General features: G+C 34.8%; 1 protein-coding gene across 1 annotated transcript in view; it reads left to right on the top strand.

Annotated features, from left to right (window-relative positions):
- The first annotated feature begins 23671 nt into the window (after positions 1-23671).
- LOC150106049 (BTB/POZ domain-containing protein 6-like) overlaps positions 23672-27492 on the top strand; it is a 35289-nt gene continuing 31468 nt past the window's right edge. Inside the window, exon 1 of the mRNA XM_090393792.1 lies at positions 23672-23935. The gene's annotated coding sequence lies outside the window, so the exon portion shown is untranslated. The remainder of the gene's footprint in view (positions 23936-27492) is intronic.

Genomic DNA, 27492 nt, shown 5'->3' with positions numbered 1-27492 from the left:
GATAGAAAATATAATCAAACGCCAATCTCTTTTTAAAAAGCTTATTCAGGAAAGATCATCTGTAACTCAAGCTAGTTATGCGTTGAGTGAACAAATTGCTAAAAAACATAAAACCCATAATGAAGATGAGTTTGTGATACTATATATGAGTTAAAAGTTGCCAGTCGCCGCAGAAGGTTTTAAATTAGCAATTTTCGCCCTTGATACTAAACAGGTTCCCCACCCCTGCTCTAAATTGAGCCTTAGCTAAAGCTAAGGAATACAGTTCTTGAAACTGAGAACTGCTTGAGACTTCATTATGTCAGTTTTGATTCAGTAATGCAATTTACTTGTAGATGGCGCATTAGGCGCAAGCTGGCGAGTCCCTCTCCACGGGGCCACATTTTCTATCGCTAACATTTTTTTGCTAATTATTTTAATCGCCAATACGTTTTATTCTCCCAGAATTTGATTCAAGATAATTATTTTTGTAGAAGAACTTTTTTAAATTCATTAAAATCCGAATCTTAAAATAAATACAGCCTCCATCTGTTGCAAATTAAATTTTCTTTTTATTCATAATCTTAGTTCAAAGGTTAGTTCACAGATTGCGCGAAGGTTCGCACTTTTACGATTTTGTTTTTTGGGGAATCATACGTAAATCTTGAATCGTATCACGTAACGCATGATTTTTATAACGCAATCTGTAGGGTTTTGCAGTTCAACTTTCTTGGTTCCACCTAATCACTCACTACAAATCGAAATAAATGGCGGTTATGAAGTCAACTGTTTGTACATATTTTCGGCTAATTTCGATATTATGCGGAAGTTTTGAAGTAGCGATAAATTCCTTACAGTTTGTCATTCGAAAATAAATGTCAAAAGAAAAAAAGAAACGTCAGTGTTTTTTGTTAGAATGTCTATCAACAAACATGTATAGGTGCATATGTCAAAACAAAATTTTATTTTCATAATAGATTTAACATTGTATTTCGCCTTTGATGGCTAATTCCCCTCCCAAAATTATCACTACATACACACACAAAAGAAAGAAAAAAACTGCAAGGTCACATATGTGCACTTTTTTTTTTTTTTTTTTTTTTTGAATTCGTTATTTTTACAAAGTAATTCTAACAGAGAACTTTTAATATTCCTATACCGAAATTAAATTGTGATTATTATAAATTAGTAAATTTTGTGTATTTTTTCATTTATATTATTTCCTTATATGTTTTGAACATCTGTCAGTCAATCAGAAAGTTGAAAAAATAAAATAAAATCAATTTCTGGGTGTTTCAGCTATTATTAAGGACATTTTAGTGTATCCACTGGACGTCCTTTTTTCTCCCTTTTTCAAGAATTTTCATTAGCTCAATGGCTGTTACTTGAGCTGAAAGAAATAGGTTTATAACCTTCTATTCCCTCCTCCTCCAAAAAAATAAATGATTATGTAATAGATATGCGCCTTTTCTTTTAAATATTTCAAATCTTTTTTTCAAGATAATTGTATCAAAGAATTTATGATTTTTTGATAATAAAAATGAAACTGATCATTATAAATTTAGATTTAAAATTTTTATAATTTTATAAATTACACAATACTACACGGTACAATAATATTATTGCTTTATTTGTTTTGTGAAAACGGTAAACTCAAGTAACAGATTTTCAATACTGTCTGAAAGCTTTCAAACCAGTAAAAATTTAAAGTGGTTGTGTAATTGAGATTCAGGAGAGGAGATGGGAGGGAGGTGCAGTAGAAAATCTTCAAAATGACATAAATTTTATTATATGCATTTGGTATTATTATTTCAATGCTTTGATAATTAGAAAATGTGTTTTGTTTAAAGATTATATTATGCACGGTTTTCAACATAACTTAGCCAGCTTTGTTGTAAAAAGTGCCGCATTTCAAGAAATATTACTAGCATAATAATAAAACTGCAAAATTCATAATGCTTCAGAATAACTTGATAATTTGGATACGAAAACAAGATGAGACACATCGGCACACATTTATTATTATTATGATTTTTATTCGAGTATACTTTTAATTATGAACTCTGTAAAATTATACATAATAAATTAGTTGTATTTTTGTGTGTCTACTTATATAAACTAGTTTCGTTTTGTCCCTGATGGTTTTCGCTTCTGGACTACCTGGACTTTTAAACTAGTGTTCTTATCAATATTGCTAACTTCCAATCACCTTCTCTGGAAATGACTTGTGACTAAACTGGTATGATGGAAAACTAAGCCCTTGTCTTTTACTCCCTTTGTCTTGTGTGTCTGTCTGTTCGGGGGGGGGGTGATTTTGAGCAAGTGCGCGTCCTCTGTGGGCTGTGTGGTTTATAGCTAGTTTTGTATTAGCAGGATTGTTTTGGGCGTTTGTGTTTCATTGTGTCGTCTTCATTGTATTCTGTTCCTGTCCTTATTAATTGGTTTTGGTGTGTGGTTGCTTGTCTCTGGAAATTTTCTCTCAGTCAATATTTAACTTGTGTAGACCAGCCACTGAGTGACTCAGCAGTTTAACTCAGAAATTAAATACAAGGTCAGTTTAATCCCTGACGTTCTTAAGAATATTTCACCCTGGGATTTCCCATAATCCTGTTAGGAAAGAACAAATCGCGGAGATATTAAACTTGCGATCATTTTGAAACACGTTCCTGAGACAACAGCAGTTTTTATTGTGCTGCTGCTCTTTGTATTAATTAGGTGAGTAAGAGCTGTTCCTATATCACATAAAGAGCATTTGATTTTCAAGTTAATTATTATTATTATTATTTATAAGTAAGACTAATTTTTCGCTTCATTTTTGATGCATCAAGATTCCAGTTATTTTTAGGGTAAACTGTCGAGTAAAAAAGTGGTTTGTTAGCGAGCATAATAAGTTATCGTTACTATTTATTGGCTCTACTTTTTAACTAAAGCTGGAATTATTATGCTTATTACTGCAAATTAAGAGAAAAAAATCTAAGCTGGAGTTGAATAAATCTTAATAATTGTGTGATACTGAATTAATCATATATATATTGCAATCCTTTTTTTTTTTCATGTGAATCCCAGGCCTCCAGTAAGTGAGTTGGTCTTACACTAGGCGGCAAAATTACCTTTCATCTAAAGTTGGTGGTTGGAAAGCAAATACGTTATCCATTCTGTCAACCAGGTAGGCATACTATACATGTTAATGCAAACTGAAACGTTTTATATTTCGATTTTAATCCAAGTTGGAATTCCATGAATATTTCGCTCATATTTTTAATACAGTAAATTCGAAAATTGTTTTGATTAGAAGCTTAGTTTGATTGCATTTAATTTTTTTAAATACTTTTAACATTCATCATCATCATCATACGTATATCAAGGATTTAGGCCTAGTATGGCCTGTTCCGGCCTTAGAAGTCATCGTTGAATCGTTTAAGAGGACGTCCTGGTTTTCTTTTTCCTAATGGCTTGTGCTTTAAGGCTTGTTTTGGTAATCTTTCTGTTTTCATTCTTTGAACGTGTTCCATCCATCTATGTTTATATTTTTTAGTTCAATTACTGGTTCTTGGTTTAATTTTTTCATAATATCTTCGTTTCTTTTGTGATCAAATAGGGTATACTTTGCAGTTTTTCTCATAAACTTCATTTCTGCTGTTGTTAATCTTTGTTTGTTTTTTTTGTTTTATTGTCCAGATTTCGCTTCCATACATTAAGACCGCTAGGGCTAATGTATGGAAGCGAAATCTTTTAGCCTGGTTTGTTTTTGAACTAGGTTTGGTTTAAATATAGAGTTAATTACTCCTGTTATTTTTAAATATTTTGCAATTTTTATGTTTATATCTTTTTCATTTTCATAAGTGATCATACATCCTAGGTAGTTAAATGAATTCACCTGTTCTAAGATCTTGTTATCTATATACTATTTTAGTTCTTGCTGGATCTTGTCCTTTAAAGGCCATAGTTTTTGATTTTTCCATTGATATTATCATACCATAATCTTTGGATATCTCATTTAGATTTAAAATAGCTTTCTGTAAGTTATCTTCAGAATTTGTAATTATTATTTGGTCGTCTGCAAAGAGGAAAGTGTTTAAGTTAACTGTAGGTGAAAGTTTAATTCCTTGATGTAAATGTTTACTCCATTTTATTATTATTTCATTTAAGTAGATATTAAAAAGAGTTGTTGAGAGGGGACATCCCTGTCGGACCCCTTGGTTTATCTCTCTTGTAGATGATAGCTCATGATTTAATCTTATTTGTATTTGATTATTTTCATATATACTTGTGACAGCTTTTAGAATATTATTTGGTTTTTGTCTTTCTTTTAATATGTTAAATAATATGTTTCTTTTAACTTTGTCAAATGCTTTTTCAAAGTCAATAAATGCAATATGTGTTTCTAAATTATATTCTCTTCTTTTCTCTATTATTAATTTTAGGCAGAAGGCTGGGTCTATACATGATCGTCCTTTTCTAAATCCATTTTGTACCTCTAGAATAAAGTTTTCGGAATATTTCATTAGTTTGTTATTTAAGATTCTGCTGTATATTTTGTAACATGAATTTAGTATACTGATACCTCTATAGTTTTTAGGGTCATCTATTACTTTTCTTAAAGATTGGAATCACAATTGCTTTTTTCCATTCTATTGGGGGGATACCAGTTGAGTAAATTTTATTTAAAAATAATGAGTCTTCCTTTGAATTTTGTTCCTGCGTATTTATATAGTTCTGAACCTAGCTTATCTTCTCCAGGTGATTTTCCATTTATTGTTTCTTTCAGGCTGATTTCTAATTCTTCTTCAGTTATTTCCTTTTCATTTTCGTTAATTGTTTGCCAGTTGTCTTTTTTAAAATATTTGTCTGTCCACAGTTCTGTGTAGTAATTTAGAAATTCTTCTAATTTCAATTCAGTGTTTAATTTTATGTTTTCTTTGGTATCTGCATTTAGATGTTTCAAAATCTTATATACATTGGGTCTTATTTGATATAAATCATATTCTAAATTAGAAACAAATTTATTCCATGATTCGCTATGTCTTTTTCTGACTTTTCTTTTAGCTATGGCTCTTATTCTTTTATATTCTATTTCATCTTCTAATCTTTTACTGCTTAACCATTTGTGATAGGCTTCTTTTTTCTTTTTGATTATTTCTTTGATTGTAATAATTTAGCATAACTTTTAACGTTATGCTAAATTATTACCATGCATTTTAATATTTTTTCGGTAATCATAAATTTTCTAGTAACTATGATGTCAAAGATTTTCAAACAAAATCAACAATAGTAGTATGGGTGGCACTTCTGACCAAATGCTTCCGGTGGGTGTGGCTTTATGAGTTAGGAATGTCAGGAATTTCCCTGAGGACATATATGTCAATGGCCTCAGTTCTTGTGCTTTGGTTCGCGTATGGAATTATGGGTGATTTTTTTGGTTCACATATGGAATTATGGGTGATTGTAGAGATAAGGATTCGTGTTGTGATTGGTGGGACATTTTAAACCAAATGCTTCCGGTGGGCATGGCTTCATGGGTTTGGAATGTCAGGAATTTCCCTGAGGTCATATGCGTCGACGGCTTCAGTTCTTGGTGGCACTTCTGACCAGATCAAGATCAAAATAAGATAAGGAATCGTGACTTCATTGTGTGTGACGTCATGGGTCTGGAATGTTTGGAATTTCCCTGTGGGTATATGTGTCACTGGCATCAGTTCTTTTGTTTTGGTTTGCATATGGGATTATGGGTGATGGTAGAGATATGGATTCGTGTTGCAGTTCTGACCAGATGATCAAGATGAGATAAGGAATTGTGATGTGGTTGTGTGTTGTTATGAGATGTAGATATGTGACATCATTTGTTAGTTGTAAATAAGTGATGTTATTGTTTTGAATGGAAAGGAAGTTATATTAGAGATAAGGAATTGTGTCGTGATTGGTGGACACTTCTGACAGGATGAATATCAAGATAAGATAAGGAATCGTGACGTGAATGTTTGTTGTTATGAGACGTAGATAAGTGACATCATTTGTTAGTTGTAAATAAGTGATGTTATTGTTTTGAATGGAAAAGGGAGATATATTAGAGATAAAGAATTGTGTCGTGATTGGTGGGACACTTTAAACCAGATCAAGGTAAGATAAGGAATAGTGACATGAATGTTTGTTATAGAGTTTGGAATGTTTGGAATTTTGCTGGGCCCCCATCTGTCGGGGTCATCATGTGGTGTGTTTGGTGATATTTAGAGATAAGAATCGTGACGTTGTGTGTTTGGAAATTTCTGGGAAACATATGTCTCTCTGTGATATCACATGGTATTTTGGTTTGGCTATGGAATTGTCGGCAATGCTTTTGAGAGAAGATATCTTGGAATTTTCCTATGGTGACACACATCCGTCATTGTCATCATGTTTGGTTGTCTATAGATGGTTGTACTAATTTTGCAATACATTTTGGGTATTTCTTTCCTCTTAAAGGGTGGAATTCTTAGAGTAGAGTAGAGTTGTGATGGGGTCCATGTTTAGGTTTTCTGAATAATTTAATTATATATGCTAATGTCACTCAAACATACAGTTTTTTTTTTCTATAGATAGCTGTACTAATTTTCCAATACATTTTGGGGTATTTCTTTACTGTTAAAGGGTGGGAATTCTTAGAGTAAGTCGTGATGGCGGCAGTCTTTCGAGCTTTTCTGAATAATTTAATTATATATACTAATGTCACTCAAACATGCATTTTTTTTTTCTTCTATAGATGGTTGTACTAATTTTCCAATACATTTTGGGGTATTTCTTTACTGTTAAAGGGTGGAATTCTTAGAGTAAGTCGTGATGGCGGGTGTGATTAGGTTTTCTGAATAATTTAATTATAATGGTGTCCCTTAAACACACACACACACAGCAGACATGAAAAGTCACTAATGTGTCTATGTTGATACTCTAATATATACCCTATGATTATTCTTATGAAAAAAAAACAACTATTTAGTATTAGAATTACGCTTACCAAAAAACATACGACCAAGAATTATTGAAATTACAAGTATCAATTGTTATGTTTAAGTTAAAAATTAACTTACATTTCTTTCCAGAATGAGAACATCTTGGTACTATCTACGTTTTCTGAATATTCCAAATTGTTGATTTTTAACATATATTCACAGCACAGAACACAAACACATCTGAAAATCCTGTTGAGTTTTTCATTATAGGTTTTACTTTTAAAATTCAGTTAACTACATATTATAACTACAATAACTGAGTAAAATAAATAAATAAATTGTGCGTGAATTATTTTCCCACACTGGTAATTTTCATTAACCTTGTTTGTAGATAACTGTGTGACTGATTTCCGGTCAGTTAGTCATAGTTCTTTTCATAGCTGTAGCGGTTTCTTCAAAGGTAAAATTTTTCTCAGGGATGTGTATTAGTCAACTTTCTGATGCGACTAATGTTTACACTACTGTTAGGTAGCAAAGTTTGCATTGACCTCATGTGATCTTTGAGACCTAAGTTATTCGCATCACTTACTTTCCTATATGTAACAGAAACAGGATTATGTATTACTCAACCTTACTGCTGTGACTAAGTGTTTTCGAGGTGATACACTACTGATGGGTAGCAAAGGTTCATAATTTGACCTTGTGTGATCGTTGAGAACTAAGTTATTCATTGTCACCTGATGTGATTACTGGTTTTCCATTGGTTCTAATTTTTTATTAATTTTGTCATTTTATAGTAACGTCATATGAATTTTAGTGACTACATTAGCGTCTTTTGTCTATAAAGTTATAAGGTGGTTTTTGCAATGGAAAAATAAAAAGCATGTTCATGATATTCAATCTGTTTTGTGTTAAGTGAAATCCCATAAGTCATTATATATATATATATATATATATTTTTTTTTTTTTTTTATTGGGAAAAGATATTGAGTTTGGTTATTTAGTAATATTGTGTTAGTGAAACCATCAGGTAGTGTCGAAATTGCAAAAAGCTTTATGATGAGTAACATTTAGTTTTATTTTTGGTTATTAGGATTTTTTGGGGAAAAATTTTGAGGGGTGAAGTTTAGTAAAACTGTGTTAGTGAAATCTCATGTAGTGTCGAAATTGCTAAAATAACCTTGAGTTTTTTATTTCTTAACGATATTTCTGAAATCTAGAAAGTAATTTTTTTTTTTTTTTTTTTTTACTAGCGATCATCTGTTATTCGTTTTGTTGATGGTAATGGGAATATATTCATTCATCAACCCACCATTGTAGAATTTGATTTGACTGGAGAAAATGGTTGCGAAAATGAACAAACCACAGGACGTGGTATTAATTCTAATGTAACAATCGCTGGTGTGGCTGGAGGAAATCGTGCCCCTCCCCAAAATTTATATAATTCACATTCAGTTACTGGATGTGAAACTAAACTCTCTAATTCTACTACTATTGAACCCTCACTCTACAAGGACTTTTATACTGTTTCAGTGGCCCGATCACGTAAATCTATCAAGTATCAAACTCGACAATTGGAGTATCAAGTTCGATTTCGTGATCTGGAACTCTTTTAACCAGAGTGTTTTTTGAAATATTTTGAGATATGCTTAATGAGATAATTCAGCATTTATCGGGTTCTGGAACTTTTTTTCACATTCGGTTGGGTGTTAGTGCATCCAGTTTAGAAAGCAACATTAATTTACCATTTATGTTGCTTTCTGAACTAAGTATCCAAAGGTTAGTTGATGCTTTTTATGCTGTCGCCCAATCAAAACGTGAGTTTCTTTTGGCAAATGATCTCATTATCGATGTCGTACTTATCAATATCAGTAACAATGGTGGTGCTTAGCCTCGATGAATTTGTGAAAATAAAAAAGCTATTGTGGAAATTAACAACAAAGACAATCTTTGCATGGCCCGAGCACTTGTTCTGGGTGTTTCTGCACAAAGTGATGATGCCCAAACATACAGACAAGTGCGTTTAGATCATAAAAAATTACAAACAAAGAGGGCTTTAACTCCACAAAATTGCAGGGGGTTCTGCTCATTTCTTGCAGTATTCCAGAAGCAGATCTCTTTCAAAAGCATTTGAATCCGGAATTCCAAATCGTAATTTTTTCAGCAGATGCTAATTTTTCTGTGGTGTTTTGGGGACCAAATGCAAATAAACAGATCTGTCTTTTATACTGCAACTCTCATTATGATTTTGTGCATAGTGTGCCAGCTCTGTTTGGGAATAGCTATTATTGCCCTAGTTGCTTTCAGACATACAGCACTTCTATCAAATTGCAAATGCATAGATGTCAAAATATGTGTACCTGTTGTCACACAAACACCAATCATAGTGTGCATAACCTTCTTTTGTGTGAGTCGTGCAATAGATTTTTCTATGCCAATGAATGTCTGAATTTGCACATACAAAATAATATTTGTTCAAAATTCCATCGTTGCAGACAGTGTTTGGCTACTTTCTCCACATAAAAGCCATGTCTGTCCACCTGAAAATTTCTGCAACTACTGCAAATCAGTTCACCCCAAACAGAAATGCTTTGTACAAAAATCGAAGGACTCAAATAAACAGGTTTCTGTGGGTTTTTTTTGACACAGAAACTATAGCTAAAAATCATCATCATGTACCAGTCTTATGTATAGCTGATTTTGGTAGTCACGAATGCGAGTTCTGGGGTGAAAACTGTGTGGGTCAGTTTCTAGATGAGCTGTTTTCTGTCAATTATTTCATGAAAAGAGATCGAGATGATTAGGTCCTTCAGACTGTCAAACCAAAATACGAAAATATTCGTGTAATTGCACACAATTTTCGTGGTTTTGACGGGTATTTTATTTTGGAATATCTTTTTTCAAAAAATTTCCACCCCCGTGTAGTGTTTGACAGATCGAAGATACTTGCTATCTATTATGACCCTTTAAACATCATATTTCTTGATAGTTTTTCCTACATTAGTGTCGCTCTTAGGAAACTGCCAGCCATGTTCGATCTCCCAGAAGTTCGTAACGGTTTCTTTCCTCATAAGTTTCACACATCTGATTCTCTGGATTATCGTGGAGTCATCCTCGAAAAATCATATTTCCAGCCGGAATTTATGAATAAAGAAACTCATACAGTGTTCGAGACTTGGTATGAAAATCAGCTAGACACTGAATACTGTCTGAAAGTGGAAATTTTAGCTTATACGAAAGATGACGTGCGTGTTTTGCGAGACTGTTGCAACACTTTTCGCACTCTCTTCATACAGCTCACCCAGATTGATCCCTTTCTCCATGACATTACAATTGCAGGAGTATGTTTGAGAGTATTTCTCCAAAACTTTTTGAAACCTAACACACTGGCTATACTTCCTGCTTGGGGTTACATAGGGGCATTCGTGCAAAGTCGAAAGGCTTTGGCTTGGCTCAAATGGCAAGAAAAACAGAACAACATAACCATACAACATGCACGTTCTGTGGGTGAGATCTGCATCGGACCTCATTTTGTTGATGGGAAATGTGGAAGCTTTTTATATGATTTCTATAGTTGCTTCTTCCATGGTTGTCAATTTTGCTATAGACCAAATACTTATCAACCATACAGAAACATAAACATGGTAACCCTTTTTGAGCAAACAAAGGATCGCAAAAACTATTTTCGTAGCAAAGGATTCGATGTGATCTCAATTTAGGAATGTCAGTTTAATGCAGAAATTTCTGAAAACACAGCCTTGATAACCTTTATTGCTGCTCTTAATATTCCAGATCCCATATTACCTCGTAGTGCTCTGCATGGTGGCAGAACCGACTGCTACAAAATGTATCACAAAATTCAGTCAGAAGGGGAAGTTATTTGCTATTTGGACTTCAATAGCCTTTATCCATGGGTAATGAAATACCAGGTATTTCCTGGGGCATCCCGAAGTTATTATCGATAATTTCGACTATTCTCCTGGGGTATACTTTGGTATTTGCCATGCAAAAGTGGAAGCACCTATTGATCTCTTTTTACCGGTTTTGCCCATCACAGTTAATGAAAAATTAATCTTCCCCCTGTGTGGAAAGTGTGCTTCCGAAATGGCCCCATTATGCCCTCATACGGACCAATCATTTACAGGTTATTGGTGCAGTCCAGAATTAGATTTAGCACATTCTCGCGGTTATAAAGTTATTGAATTTTACGAGGTGTGGCATTTTTCTCAAAAATTTGAAGGGGAAGAAAACTTCTTTCCTCATTATATTGATACCTTTCTGAAGCTGAAACAGGAAGCATCTGGATGGCCTGAAGGTCAAAACCAACAGGCTTATCTGGACGAGTTTTTGCTAAGGGAAGGTGTTATGTTAAATAGTGAACACATTAGTAAAAATCCTGGTAAACGTTCACTTGCTAAGCGTTGTTTGAATTCTCTATGGGGAAGGCTTGGCATGAGAATGATAAGAACTCAGACCCAGGTGATTTCCTCTCATGAAGACCTCGTAGAACTTTTTTTAGATAACAGTAAAGTTATCCAAGATGCCAGGTTAGTTACAGAACAGCAGATGATGGTTGCCTACTCTCCTATTGAATGCACTGAGCCTGAAAATAGGAAAGGGAATGCTGTCATCTCCTCATTTGTAGCTGCCTATGGTAGGATAAAGTTATATGAGGTCATGGAACTTTTGCAAAGACGGCTTTTATACACAGATACTGATTCTGTCATTTTCATTGAAAAACTGGGCGATTACTCACCGTCCATTGGTCACTACCTTGGGGAGCTAGGTGATGAACTCGATGGTGACTTTATTGTTGAGTTTGTTACCACAGGCCCAAAATCTTATTCCTACAGAATGCGGGGGGGGGGGTAAGATTGTGACCAAATGCAAAGGCATTACTTTAAATTTTCGCGCGGCCACAGAGATTAATCTGGAATTTATGATAGCATCAGTAAGGGGTGAGCCACAAAACATCCAAATTCCTGTACCATTTTCTGTCCATAGAGACAAATGGAGCTGTCAACTCAAAACGACCTCCGTAATAAAAGGATTTGGATACATTTTTGTGAAGCGCATAGTGTCAACAGACACATGCACTTTTCCCTATGGGTATTTTAAAGGATAATTCCTTACACTCACATACCCCATAAGCAAAAGATGCCATCTATGGGACAGAAAACTAAACATCATTCTACCTGGTAGGTAAAAATCCATGGTTGTTTCCCAACACGATAATTTGCAGTGTCGCCCTTCTCTTATACAGTTTTCACATCAATGTTATTGTTACTATTATTCCACAATAGCTTTTTTTTTCTTAGAATTAAAAAATAAAATTCGTCTTGGCATGATTACATGGTGATTGTGATAAAAAAATAAAAATAAAAAAATAAAAAATGAAAAAAAATTGTTGACAAGGAAATTTTTTTGATATTAAAAACAAGTATCAATTTGTTATTACCTGATCTCTGATTATATAAAAATAATCACAGTCTTATTATGTTATCATTTTCGATATGTTCATACATCCACTTATTGTATAATTTCGGGAGCTACTCAGTCAGGAAAAACAACATTCGTGTTGTCTCTCATAGAACATTGTAATCAACTAATCAAACCACCACCAGAACGAATCGTTTACTGTTACAGTGAAAATCAAGATAAATTTAAAAAATTTACCAATATAGAATTCGTGAATGGTTTGAAGTTACCTGAATTTGCTTCTAGTGTGAGAAATTTACTCATAATCGATGATTTGGTTCACCAGGCTAAGGACAGCACAGAAATAGCTGATGTATTCATAAAAGGTTCACATCACCGTAACCTTAGTGCCATTCTACTGACACAAAATTTATTCTGTAAAGCTGCACATTTTCGTACCATTTCTCTCAATAGCCATTATGTTATTGCTTTTAAAAATCCCCGAGACTCTTTGCAGTTTTCTCATTTAGCTTCCCAAGTATTTCCAGGACAAACGAATGTGTTAGTTCAGATTTATAAAGATGCAACACGCGAACCCCACTCATATTTAGTTTTAGACTTTAGACAGGAAACACCTGATATTTTATACTTGAGGTCACGGATTTTGCCAGGAAAAGAACCCAATACAGTATTTATCCCTGAATGGCTGATAGACTCAAACGCTATGAATATCTCATCAAGTACTTATCTCATTCCTCTCCCAAATGATGCATGCAAATGATGCTCTAAAACATTGCACCTCCAGCCAAATCACCACACTCTGTGAAATCTGCAAAAATGTTTTATGTGGAAATATTCCACTACAAAACAACCAGCAGTCACACCTACGAAGGAAAAAAAAAATTATAAGAGCACTAAGTAACAAATCGCTTCCCTTCATAACCAGAAGAAAACTGGTTTTACAACGTGGAGGAGCACTGTTCCCATTATTAGGCAGTATCATTGTTCCTTTATTGACTTCACTTATTAGAAAATGAATATGTTTAAAAAGTTTACACTTCTCCAATCACCAGAGGAGCGTGAACTATACACACTCGATGACGAAATGAGTGCCATTTTAAAAATAAGAAATAAACATGCAGATGAAAAAGTAAAAGCATATTTAAATGTTCTGCAAAAGTATTTAGGGTTGAAAAACCAATTGGGTCTCACAGAAGAAGAGCAACAGGAACATAGAATACCACGTCCAGAACCTTTACTGAACAAACCAAATACCCAGAACCATTCCCATCAACCATCAACATCAGCCACTCCCAGTGAAGAAAATGCTTCCACTCCAATCCCTCCCCGCAAGAGAGCTCGAAGAAGGAGTACCAAATTCATCTCTCTATCTCCCCGAAAGCTGCGTGGGAATAAGAAACTGGTTTGGAAAAAATGGTAAGTGAAAAACAATTTTTTTTTTTTTTTAATTATTTTTTATTTTCAGTAAATGATCTGTAACAGCATTAGTTACTACAATATCATTTAACCACAAATCCTTAGAATAACATTTGCTAATAATATTTTGCATAGAAAGACCACGACATCTCAATATTAAAAAATACACACAATGCAAACCACACGCGACAGATTCCTTAGCTTGTATAGTTACAGAATTATAATGCCATTTATTAGTGTTAATATTTAGAAAGTTAACAATATCGTTTTCGGCTGGGCGACCGAAGCTATCGAAAAAATCACCGTGTTGGTCTTTAATATAGACAGCTTGCCAATGTTGTCCTGGCAACCAGGTCGGATCTGTGTTCACGACGAACATTGACTGTTGTTTTCTGATCGAATATTGTGGCAATTCATCACGTGCACAAACTCCTAAACCCACTTTTCTCGTGGTGGGTTCTAACTCTAGTATGCTTACTAATTGTTCAGTGTTCATAGTCCAGTAACACAGAACGATCCTTTGTTATGGATAACGTACACTCAAATTCTGCATAAAGAACCATTGTGATGTTTTCAGGAAGAGGTTGAGCAAATTTAACTTCGAGTCGCACACTTCCTCTTCTTAACAGGCTGACATGGGAGGCAACGGCATTTTGATCTGGCGATAAGTCAAATCCATAGAGAACGTTTCCCTTTACGTATTCTTCATAAGAAATGTCATTACCACAGTCTCTGTTCCATTTACCTAGTGATGTGAACAGTGACATGTAACATCTGCTGTAATGCCTTTCTTGGAAGTTCGGAGTCAAAGGTTGTGAGGGATACTGAATACCGTCAGCTATCACTACAAGAAAATTCATTCACATTGAAATGATGAAAATTAAATGGATTTCTGTTGAAAGTGCCATTAAATCCATCACTAGCAACCAGTTCAATAATTAATCTAGATGGTATTTCACCTAGATACAGATTGTCTCGTGTGGCATCTGACATACCCTTGGGAATCGAAAAATAAGACACTTGCACACGATTGATGGGATATATCATGTTTGACTTGTCTAACACAGACAGTTGAGCCAGTTGAATCTTTGAATTTATTTTGACTTTGCAGACAAAAAGTGTAGCCTCTTCAATTTGCACTTTAGCCTTAGAATCATCATTTGCAGTCAGTAAACAAAATTCGGGAGAACTGCGAACCATACGAACACGAACAGTAACATTATTGATCAAGTACCGGTCTTGATGCATGATGTCAGTGTGTATTCGCCCAAGCATCTCGACACTTTTCGGTTGGTTAATTCGAGCTTGTCGTCTATGCATCCTGCATTCACTTTTGGTAAATATATCACTAACATTAGCCACATCATCTTTAACAAATAGTTCATTTGTCAGTGGACTGTTTTTAACATCTCTGTCATAATTTAGTAGGTTTTCAATATAAGCCCTATAAGGATACGTGTCTGCTACATTCACTAGTTTATCTTGGAGAAAAAAGTCACTTTGACTGAACAGGGAATGGAAAAAATTATTCATAACACCAACTGAAGAATCTTCGATAGGGTTATTATCATTGTTAGTGATGCACACTTGAACACGTAGGTATGATTTTCCCAAATCCAAGTATTCTTCAGATGTACCTGGTATGCAAAATTCCACAGGACCTCCACTGTCAGTACTGGATATTGGTTGGTAGGTGACATAAGAACTTCTTTCCACACACATGTTGACACGAGGGTGGGAAAAAAGATCTAACTCTGACATCATATCCTCAGCAAAAGATGTCATCTCGTTTGCACTTTTTAGTATTCGTTTTTTTTCTTCTTGCTTCCTTGACCTCTCTGAAGTAATCGACTCTGAGCCTTTTCAGCAATGATTTTTCCCAACTTCTGATGCTCTGTTTATAAAGGCTCGACGTACAGGTACCCCTTCCAATACATCTCCTATCATATGCTGACCGGCTTTTAAGGCTTGACGACCGACAAATTGAGCTGCAGGTTTTAAAAGTGGACTTAGAAAGGAGAAGGCACTTCTGAAAATGCTACCTAATCCGTACCCACGCTGTATTGGGGGGACCCGTAAAATTTGTGCCCCACCTGCCTGCAATGTGTAATATCTGAGATAATCAGTCATCCTTCACTTGTCGGAACTGTAATTTAGCTATTGTCTTGCCACCACGAAAGTGGAACAACTCGCTGCTGTCAGAACGAATTTCAATGCTAATTGACTGAAATGTTTGTTTTCATTATGGATAATAATCAGGTTGAACAAAAACGAAGGAACACTTAGTGCTGCACTGAACAACTCGTAACAATGGTGCACATGTATCACCAACTATCTGTTCTTGTATTAAATCAGAATAAACAAAATATGCGGCTACATATCAACTCTTTATATCAACTGGATATTTCCCTGTGTTGTACCTTTCAGTTTAACACCAATCTGATTAAAACCGAGTAGAAGACCCAAAGCCGAGGCCTCCTTGGGAAACAAAAGGTTGTAATCTTTTGGGACTGTCAGAGAAATAGTGTTATTTGGGTTCTTTTTTCCAGTAATCACAGAACTCACATCAAACATTGCTTGAAGAAGTTCAGAGGGTGAATTGTAACTGCCATGGGGAATCTTGTACACTTTGTAAAATCCTTCTTTAGACTTTTCGAAAACTTTGTTTCCTGTGATGTTGTTGTTGTCGATATTGTTGACTCCTCCTCCAATTGCACGTATCATATGAAACTCATCGTAACCGGAATCTATGTTATTAAATTCTCCCGGAAGATGAATTTCGGCAAGAGCAACTTCACATTTACCTTTAAGTCTGATCTCGTGTGGTAGTTCCACTTGAAATTTCGTTTGTGTGTTTGTAGGAAACATTTTCATACTGGCATTACTGGGAAGGGTTAAGTAAAACATCTTCGCTACGAACCCAAGAATTATATGATGAGGGATAACCGAGCCACTTAACAAAATACTGAAGCTTTCCTTTCTGTTTGCACTGTTTAAGTACTTGTTTGATTAGATACACGTCTTCCGGAAGTTCATTGGGTATATTAGCCTTTTGCAGCTGAGGTTCATAGAAAGTTCCCTCCACTATCTCTCCGTCTCGACTGCAAACTCTATATACTACAGGGTTTCTGTTAATAACCTGAGCAATAGTGAACAATTCTCGTGTCCAGTTATCCCAATACCCTTTTCTAAATTTGTGGGTATCATCACTTAAAACCACACTATCACCTACTTGAAATTTTGGTTTGGTAGTCTCCTCTTGGGTTCCGTACAAATATTTCCAAACACGATCCTCGTTTTGAAGGTTAACTTGCGAAGGAGCCATACCGATAGTGCAGTGTGGTGTGAGGTTATAAGTATGTACAAGGGTCGGCAAAACGTTCGTATAACTTTTACTTTTAGTATACGTCATCTATTTGTAGATCTTTGTTTTCAATGTTCTGATAAATCTTTCTGCAATGGCTGCTTTCATTTCACTCCTGGTCGTGTAGAAATGAATATTATGGTTTTTAAACATTGCACGAACTTTCTTGTTGCAAAACTTTTCCTTGATCAGTGTTTATGTAACGTGGCACTTCCTCTTTAAAAATACACTCGAAAGAATTAACAACATCGTCTGCTGATTTCTTCTTCAGTGTTCGAACCCACGCAAATCGGGAAAAACAATCAATGCATACAAGAAGGAAACACACACCCCCATTCTCTTTTGCAAGGGATGACATATCTGCCAAATCACATTGAAAAGTGTGTAAAAGTGTCGGGACTTTGATTTGTTTGCGTTTAAACTTTCTTCTAATGGGTCTCACATAAGTAGGTTGTGTTGCTAACCAACTTTTCACGGTTTCATGTGACAAATTTGTATGTTTCTGTAAAGCTTTGATACTTCCAAAACTAACTACTGTATTAGAATTATAGTAATCTGCTAACTTTTCCATTACTATCAATGGTTTTTTTTTCTTTGCAGGTGAAAATCAAGAAACATCGCAAAAGTGGCAGTTACTTGCTTTTATGGCAGTACTGCTAATATTAGTGACCGGAGAAATAGCCATAATCACTTGGGAAGTAGTATCAAAATCAGGCAATCAAACATGCCTCATCAAAGAAATGTTACACCAAGAAAAACACCATTTGCATTGGTGATATATGTAAATTCAATTCCTATTTCTGCATATTGCAATGTAAATAATATCTGTGAAATAAATATGTAAACTTAAAAGAACAAACAGTGTCGTTGATGTGTTATGTATGTTTAAGTAAGATAACTTTTGAAATCACCATGAATTCACACACGATTTGTTTATTTATTTATTTATTTAAGATCTTAATTTAGACAAATCAAAATATTCGGATGAATTATGAATAAAATATGACCCTGATTAGAATATGAATATAGAAGAAAATACGGATGAACTATGTGAAAAAAAAAAAAAGTTGTGTTTGAATGCCACCAGTATATAATTAATTATTCAGAAAAGCTCGAAAGACTGCCGCCATCCTGAGTTTAAAAAAAAAAAAATGCTTGAGTGGCATAACATATAATTAAATTAAATTATCATTCCAAACTCAATAACAACAAACATTCACATCACGAATCCTAATCTTATGTTGATCCAAAATTCCAAACTCTATAACAACAAACATTCACGTCACTATTCCTTATCTTATCTTGATCTGGTTTAAAGTGTCCTACCAATCACGACACGATTCCTTATCTCTAATATATCTCCCTTTTCCATTCAAAACAATAACATCACTTATTTACAACTAACAAATGACGTCACTTATCTACATCTCATAACAACAAACATTCACGTCACGATTCCTTATCTTATCTTGATCTTCATCTTGCCAGAAGTGTCCACCAATCACGACACGATTCCTTATCTCTAATATAACTTCCTTTCCATTCAAAACAATAACATCACTTATTTACAACTAACAAATGACGTCACATATCTACATCTCATAACAACACACAACCACGTCACGATTCCTTATCTTATCTTGATCTTCATCTGGTCAGAACTGCACCACCAATCACAACACGAATCCTTATCTCTACCATCACCCATAATCCCATACGCGAACCAAAGCACAAGAACTGAAGCCATTGACACATATGCCCTCAGGGAAATTCCTGACATTCCTTACTCGTGAAGCCACGCCCACCGGAAGCATTTGGTCAGAAGTGCCACCCATACTACTAACAATAAAAACTGCAATTAAAATCTGTCTCAGAATTAAAATCTTTCACAGAAAGATTTTAATTAGTCCTTAAAATGACTGGCTTAAAGGGGCGAAGCAAGAATGATTTTTATATTCTCCGATATCTGTAGAAGATAGTGTAAGGATAAGGTGTTATTGAGCTATATAAAGCTCTGATCATGGCAATAGGGTAACAGCAATAGCCGAGCCTTAGTTAGAACTTCAATGGCTACAGCACTACCATCAATTACCTTCCAAGGTTACCCATTACAGTCCTTGTACGACATGCATCAGCTACATTGGTGCTATTCTTTTCCCGGCCACCACACGGGGAAGACAAGATTTTAATTACATCTTTCTTTCAATTAAGTATAATTGAATTACATGTAATAATTAAAAGTGTAAATAATACATTTAGAATTACATAAAATATTTTAAACTATTTAGAAATTTTAATATTCAATATAAAGTATCGTATAAGTTGCATAATTATTTATAACCCATTGATATAAGTTAGCCATTTATTTATATGAAATGACTCGCGATGTTGCTGGTTTAATTTACCAAGTTTTTTTTTTTATATTTAATTTATTTAAAAAATCAGCTAACGCCCTTTTTCATTTTATTTTAATATTAATATTTATTGTATACATGTGAAATTCGTTTTTATTTTGGGGAAGGGACACAATAAATAAACTGTGCAGGAAAAATAAATCAAATATCGTAAGACAGTGAAGGAAATTTTAAGTAACACAATGCAACAAAGACAAGTGGCACAAAGTTTCCACCACAGCTAAGTGTCGTTTGTGCACGCGCGTAGCATCTGATGTTTAGTTATCGTTATTTGGCTAGTATTTGTAGAGCAGTATAGAAGTGTATATACCTAATTATATGGTTAAAGTAGTTGTCGAAGTCAGTAAGGATACATATTTTTAAGAATTCCTTCTTATTTTACTGTTACCCGTTTATTTTCACAAAACCAAGATACTATTATTTCTATAAACCGTTAATAGCTAAAAACAAAAAGAGAGAGAGAAATAATAATATCAGAAATTAAGGAAGTGCTTATTTTGCAATGATTCAACTGATACTTATTCAACGCCAGACGGTGCCCATAATGACTAACTAGCTATGATATTTATGTACGGTACCACAAATTCTGATATTGGAGAAACATTTCTCGGGTTGATCAGTATTACACAACATAATTCCTTATATTTAGAAGAAGTAGCGTTTAAAAACAAATTAGAAGAATTATCTTTGATATAAAAATGTACAGAAGGCAAAGCTATGATAATTCTGTCAATATGAAAGGCATCTATAATGATTTACAAGCTAGGCTTAAAAAAAACAGTCCCTCTGCACATTTTATACCATGCTTTAGTCATTCTCCTTGTCTCTATTCTCCTTAATTATTAAAAAAAAAAGAAATTAACAGTTAAAACACTAAGTGAATTGAGGTGGTCCGCAAGAGATGACGCTATTTTGGCTTTGAAAAGTGGATACAAACAAATTAGAGAGGCATTACTGGAACTATCCATTTCTCCTCCTGAAAAAAACTATTTCTAAGTTAGAGAACTCATCATTGGCTAAGCATTTCGACCAATCAGAAACAGTAGTTTTAACAGTGGTATGAAACAAAATTTTACACCGAATAAATGTTAGTAGTAAATCTCCACAAGATCCCGATATGGATTTGTTGCGGTCTTTAGTTGATTTCATTTTAGATATAAAAAATAGTTTTTCCTGTTTAAACGAAGAAGTGAATTTATTAACATGAAAAATATTTAAAGGTGAGAAGGAAAGAGTGGAAAAAGAAAAAAATGTGTGACGAAGTTTTGCAATCTAACAGATTATTAAGTATTGTTTCTGGGAAAATTCTCATGTTACTCCTCTTAAACACTATTAATATAATTACGGCTATTATAGCCTGTTTTTGTTTAGGAGTGTCCCTTATTTTAATACATTGGATAACATTACTCAAAAAATGGGTATATATATATATATATTTTTTTTTTTAGAGCATTATGGGTGAATATAGAAGGCAATATGGCAGATAAAAGAGGTGGAAAAAATTTTGTACATACCTTGTTTTTGGTTCTATGATGCCTTCCAATTCCAAGATCTTGCTGAAGGTTGTTTATAAACTGGGAGAAGAGAGAGAGGGGAAAAACATGGGGGGTGCGTTTTGACGCGGGAAATAAGATTGGAAACCCGGGTTACTATTAATTATATATATATATATATTATTTTGTTTAGGGCCGCATTTTTTGTGGGGGAGGGGGGATTGTAGGGGAAGTATCTCCTTATGTGGAAACTGGGACAGGGGTTAACGGGATGTGGACCGTTTCGGACGTCGTCTGACCGTCATCGGAACCTTGTGGGAATGAGTGTAGGGCTATGTCAAGGCTGCAAGTTGCATCTACCGAATTACGGCATTTTTGCATGGCCGGAGGCGTGGCTTAATTTGTAAGTTCTGGATCGTCCAACATTCGGAAATTAGATAGGGGCGGTGGACGTTGATAGAATTTTCATCGCATTTTATGGAAAACTTACAAATTAAGCCACGCCTCCGGACATATAGCGACTACAAATACCCTAATTTGGCAGATGCAACTTGCAGCCTTGACATAGCCCTACACTCATTCCCACAAGGTTCCGATGACGGTCAGACGACGTCAGAAATGGTCCACACCCCGTTAACCCCTGTCGTTTCCACATAAGGAGATTCTTCCCCCCACAAAAAATGCGGCCCTAAACAAAATAATATATATATATATATATATATATATAATTAATAGTAACCCGGGTTTCCAATCTTATTTCCCGCGTCAAAATGCACCCCCATGTTTTTCCCCTCTCTCTTCCCCCAGTTTATAAACAACCTTCAGCAAGATCTTGGAATTGGAAGGCATCATAGAACCAAAAACAAGGTATCTACAAAAATTTTTCCCCCTCTTTTATTCTGCCATATTGCCTTCTATACTCACCCATAATGCTCTAAAAAAAAAATATATATATATATATATATATATATATATATATATATATATATATATGTTAAAGATACTAAGTAATTTTAAACCTGGTTTTACTCCATTTCCCAAGTAAGCAAACAGACTAAAAAGTCAAGTTTGCGCCTGCAATTGATGCAAGTCTAACTGATCCCACAGGTAGTGCAGGACCAGGGCAACTCGTGGCAAAGGTGGAACAAGCTCCGATCACTAATCTTAATATTTACCCTTAATGCCAAAACACATCTCCAAGAAGGGGATGTATAATGTTTTGTATTAAAGGCAAGGGGCCACTACCCAGACCGGTTGGGTAGTGGCCCCTTGCCTTTAATACAAAACATTATACATCCCCTTCTCGGAGATGTGTTTTGGCATTAAGGGTAAATATTAAGATTAGTGATCGGAGCTTGTTCCACCTTTGCCACGAGTTGCCCTGGTCCTGCACTACCTGTGGGATCAGTTAGACTTGCATCAATTGCAGGCGCAAACTTGACTTTTTAGTCTGTTTGCTTACTTGGGAAATGGAGTAAAACCAGGTTTAAAATTACTTGGTATCTTTAACATATTTATACCCAAGGTAAAAATACTTCTACATTTATATCTCCTCCAGAGATTTTTATTTAATAAGGTTAAAACACCTTATGGTAACTTGTTTTGGCGAAATACTTACAAGCTCGGTATTACTAAATCTTGGTATTTCTAAGCCTAGCTCCCACTGACGAGACCTCAATAAAGGTCGAAACCGGTCTGGGTAGTGGCCCCTTGCCTTTAATACAAAACATTATACATCCCCTTCTTGGAGATGTGTTTTGGCATTAAGGGTAAATAAAAAAGGGTAAATATTAAGATTAGTGATCGGAGCTTGTTCCACCTTTGCCACGAGTTGTCCTGGTCCTGCACTACCTGTGGGATCAGTTAGACTTGCATCAATTGCAGGCGCAAACTTGACTTTTTAGTCTGTTTGCTTACTTGGGAAATGGAGTAAAACCAGGTTTAAAATTACTTGGTATCTTTAACATATTTATACCCAAGGTAAAAATACTTCTACATATATATACCCCTTTTTTGAGTAATGTTAGCCAATGTATTAAAATGAGGGACACTCCTAAACACAAACAGGCTATAATATATACCCCTTTTTTGAGTAATGTTAGCCAATGTATTAAAATGAGGGACACTCCTAAACACAAACAGGCTATAATAGCCGTAATTATATTAACAGATTATATATTACATGGGAAAGAAGTTTCATTGTTAATACTTTTAATGTCATTTGCGATAAGCTAATTTAGGAAATTAATGAAAGAGCAAAAAGCTATTTAGACATATTAGATATGCTTGAGATTTTTTGAAAAAAAGATATAGATTAAGACAATGGTTCTCAAACTTTTTACCTCTGAACCCCACCTGACAAGAGAAAACACTGCTTGCCCCCCCCCCTCGGTTTTATTGTTTTCAAATTTGAGAACCACTGTGTTAAGGTCATATTCTAACGTTCTAAATATTTAGAGTCTTACGTTTGGCTTTTCTTCTTATTTAGAGTCATTATATTCGTTTCAGATTCAGCACGTGTTTTACTGATAGGTTAGGTTTTGGTTTCGAAATGACGTTTACTTATACAAGGCGTTCATTGGACATACTTTCGAAATGACGTTTGCTTATACATGGCGCTAATCACAACTGTTGTGGCACGTTAGTTTCAGGATTATCACACTTGCATCTTGGTTTGTTTGGTTTTGGTACATGACGATGTATAAAGGCCGTTCTTTGGATCTTTGGATATAGGTACTTTTGAAATTACGTATACGTGTAGAAGCGCTACTAACATTTGAGGAAGAGAATAAGTTTGCTACAGCACTGGGTGTGTCTAGCGAGTCACGGGGATAATTCTTTAGCTTAGTTTTCAAATTAGCATTCGCTCATTGAATTGTGGGACGATTAATTACTTTGCCAACAAAAGTGAGTGTTTTGAAAATATGTGTTTATTCAGGTCCATATTACAAACATGTCTTTGTACAGAATATAAAAATTATATTTATTTTTTTAAAATAAAAGAAAACTGTTTAAAATGTTAAATATGCATCTCGAATAAAGTAAGCATGCATTGCTTTGTGATAAAGGGGGGAACAGCCAATCATTTAATGAGAGAGAGGGGGAGAGTTTTAGCTTTGTTCTTTGTTAAAATATCTGGAATTTTTAATAATAATCAAAGCTGACATGAGTATTTACATAAATGTTCATTTATTTATTTAGGTTTGAGTACTTATTTACTGACACAATGCCACACTCTTAAAGTAATATGGCTGATCTGAAAAGTTCTTGGCTTCGACCATAGATGGCAACATTATCCGCAAGATTTTTTTTTTTCTAAGTTGGTATATCTCTTATAAGCATTCATGTGAAATTGCAAGTCATTCTATCAAGTACTTTGTTTTATATTGCTGTGTGAAGCAAAGGTTTCGCCTGTATCCTTTGAATTGGTTAAAATTGTTTATCATACTGTTATAAAATTCTTTGTAAAAGAAGCTTTAACCCCAAAAAAATTCATCCGAAGTTCATACAAGTGTTTGGGCACTCTTCTCCTTCGCTTTCGAGAATTAGGAAATGAGCTGCCGAGTTTAAACGTGGGCCTAACCAGCCTTGCAGATGATTCACGTCCAAAAAGTGTAACAACATCAGAAATCATTGATCAAGTGCACGATATGGTATTGGAAGACTGGTGGGTCAAAGTGCCTGAAATTGCTGAGACTATAGGCAATTCAAAAGAACGCGGGGGATATATTTTGAATGAAGAATTGCAAATAAAAAAGCATTGCGCCAGATGGGTGCCACGCTTGCTCAAAGCAGATCAAAAACGCACTCGCATGAAATCTCTGAACAGTGCTTGGGGCTTTTTAACAAGAATAACTGATTTTCTGCGTCGATTTATTACTATGGGTGAGACTGGGATTCGACATTACACACCAGAATCCAAACAGTGGACAGAAGGCGGTTGTTCAGGGCCAAAGAAGAAAAACTATTCCATCAGTAGGGAAGGTCATGGAATGTTTTGGGATGCTAAAGGCATTTTGTTTATTAATTATCTTGAAAACAACAACCGGGAAATATTCCGATCTTTTAACTAGACAAGACTGAAAAATTCGTGAAAAAGGCCCGGTTTTCAGAACAAGAAAATTATCTTTCATCAGGACAATGCACCTGAAAAATTAAGGGATCTGCACTATGAATTGTTGGAACATTCACCCTATTCTCCAAATTTTTCTCTCTCTGACTTCTGTCTCTTCCCAAAACTAAAACTCTTATTCGCTGGTCAGCGTTTTTCTTCGAATCAAGAGATGATTGCAAGTTGTAAAGGAGTATTTTGCAGATCTTACTGAGAACCACTACAGGGACGGGGAAGTGGCGCAGAAGCATCGCTGGAATAAATGTATGAGTCTTAAGGGAGACTGCTGAAAAATAATTTTGAAATTATAAATTCGTTTTTTCATTGTTAGGCCGAGAACTTTTCTGACCACCCTGGTATATATGGGGTTAGCTACTATCCGAGTCTTGGAACGCATTCCCCGAGGATAGGGGGGGGGGGGACTGCCTGTGCCTCGCCAATCACATGCAGTTACAGTATATAAAATAAAATTTTATTTGTTATAAAATTATATATAAATAAAATATTTTATTTATATATTATTTACTGTTACACTTTGTAGTAACATAATTTATTTCATTTACTATTATAATGAAATAATATCATAATAATTATTTATATTTATGTCATCCATTAGATCTTATTATGTGAGATAATTATTTACAATTACGAATAAAGTACTTCTTGAATTCAGACTTAATGCACAGAGTTGGGGAGAGTAGATTATCTTGCAAAAAAAGGTTGAGAATATGTGCATAAGTTCAGCTAGTGTGTGCCGATAGCTGTAATTGTGATACGGATGTAGCAGTTATGAAAAATAAGTAATGTAATGTGCAGGACAGAAAATTTAGAACTATTTTACGGTAAGCTAAGTGGGTGTTTAGAAAGAAATTGGCTGCTCAGTGCAGTCTAAAGCCACCGAAAATATTTTGATCGTTGTGTTATTATACTGCAGCCTTACTAAATACAGTTGGTACTCTTCTGTCAGAAGATGCCATTCTTCAATTAATGAGTGCACATTTCACTAGCATCCATCAACGTAGTCCACTTTGTTAGTCCAGTGCTGTTACACAATCTGGATAATCATTCGCCGGTGCAGACAGATGCGATATCACCATATGTGCTATGTTCAGTCAAATTATCTAGACCCGTGACATGTTTGTATGATTTGAGTCTTAACTCTCGAAAGAGCCCACAGTAATAGAAAAAAATGTATGATGTGTCCAACTATCGACCTATCTGTATGCATTTTTTTAGTACGCTACCTTTTGAATAAAACTAGAACATATCAGAAGTTTGCTTAGTAGCATCGTTCGCCTGATGCTCCAGGTGTATCTCTTTATTATTTTCACTTCTGGTTTCAATTACGTTTAAGTGTATTTGCACTGCTAACATCAATTGAGGATGATAAGTTTGCAATCTAACAGTCGTTCAGAGAACTGTTCACTTTTGATTTCAAAATGAAGTTGCTCGTAGATGGCGTTTTGGTGTGGTTAGTTTGTCAAAAACAGTCAGAATGATTAAAAAATGATTGTTTCTGCAGGTGAATATTTGATCGTTGCTCTTCATGGCGAACAAGAAAATTTTATTATTATTTTTTTAAGTAACAAAATGCTCTCAAATTGCGCCAGACAGCGGCTAACAGAATGAAATATATTGGTGTTGCGACAGACTTGGTTGCTCGGTTGCAGAGGACAAAGAAATGAATCTCCAATTTAACCTTATAGGTACCAAACAAGTGATCATTATCACTTTAATTTTCCAAACATTGACTGAGTAGAAGAGAAATCTCATGATGAGAAAGAAGAGGATTTATTTAATTCTTGCGCGACATGTACCTGAATGTATCCCTAGTGTTTAAAGAATAAATATTAATAGTTTGGCAGTGAAATGGATGTTCAACCTTATTAAGCAAGAGATCCACAAGCAGAAGATGATGTGGAAAGAATATCGTGAGAACAAGAGTGAGGGATAAGGTTATCATATATATAAAGCATAGATAGAAAAGTAACGAGTATTGCGCTGTAATCTAAATCGGAGTATGAAAAGAAATTTTCCATGCAAGCTAAGATCTTCCACTCACTAAGAACCAAATGGAGGGATGTGATGACACACTCATCACTGTGATGTCTTTTATCTCATCTGAAGTATATAAATGATGTCATTTTTGAGATGTAGTTTCTTGATGTCATTGTAGTGACATTGGTAACGTCATATGTCACCTGGATGCATGAGTTCTGTGAGCGCACTCTTTTTGTTAGAATGTGGTGGTGCATTATGGATAATGATTTGAGTATGGAATTCTGGCTGATGTTTAGAGTATGGAATCCTTGGAATTTCCCTCGGGGCCTCATCCGTCTATTAGGTCATGTTG

This window comes from Typopeltis vanoorti, chromosome 6 (assembly GCF_054136105.1).
Source record: "Typopeltis vanoorti isolate ZY-2024b chromosome 6, IOZ_Tvanoo_1.0, whole genome shotgun sequence".
NCBI classification, from domain to species: domain Eukaryota; kingdom Metazoa; phylum Arthropoda; class Arachnida; order Uropygi; family Thelyphonidae; genus Typopeltis; species Typopeltis vanoorti.
The sequence above is the reverse complement of the archived record's forward strand: the minus strand, read 5'-3'. Positions and strand labels throughout refer to the sequence as shown.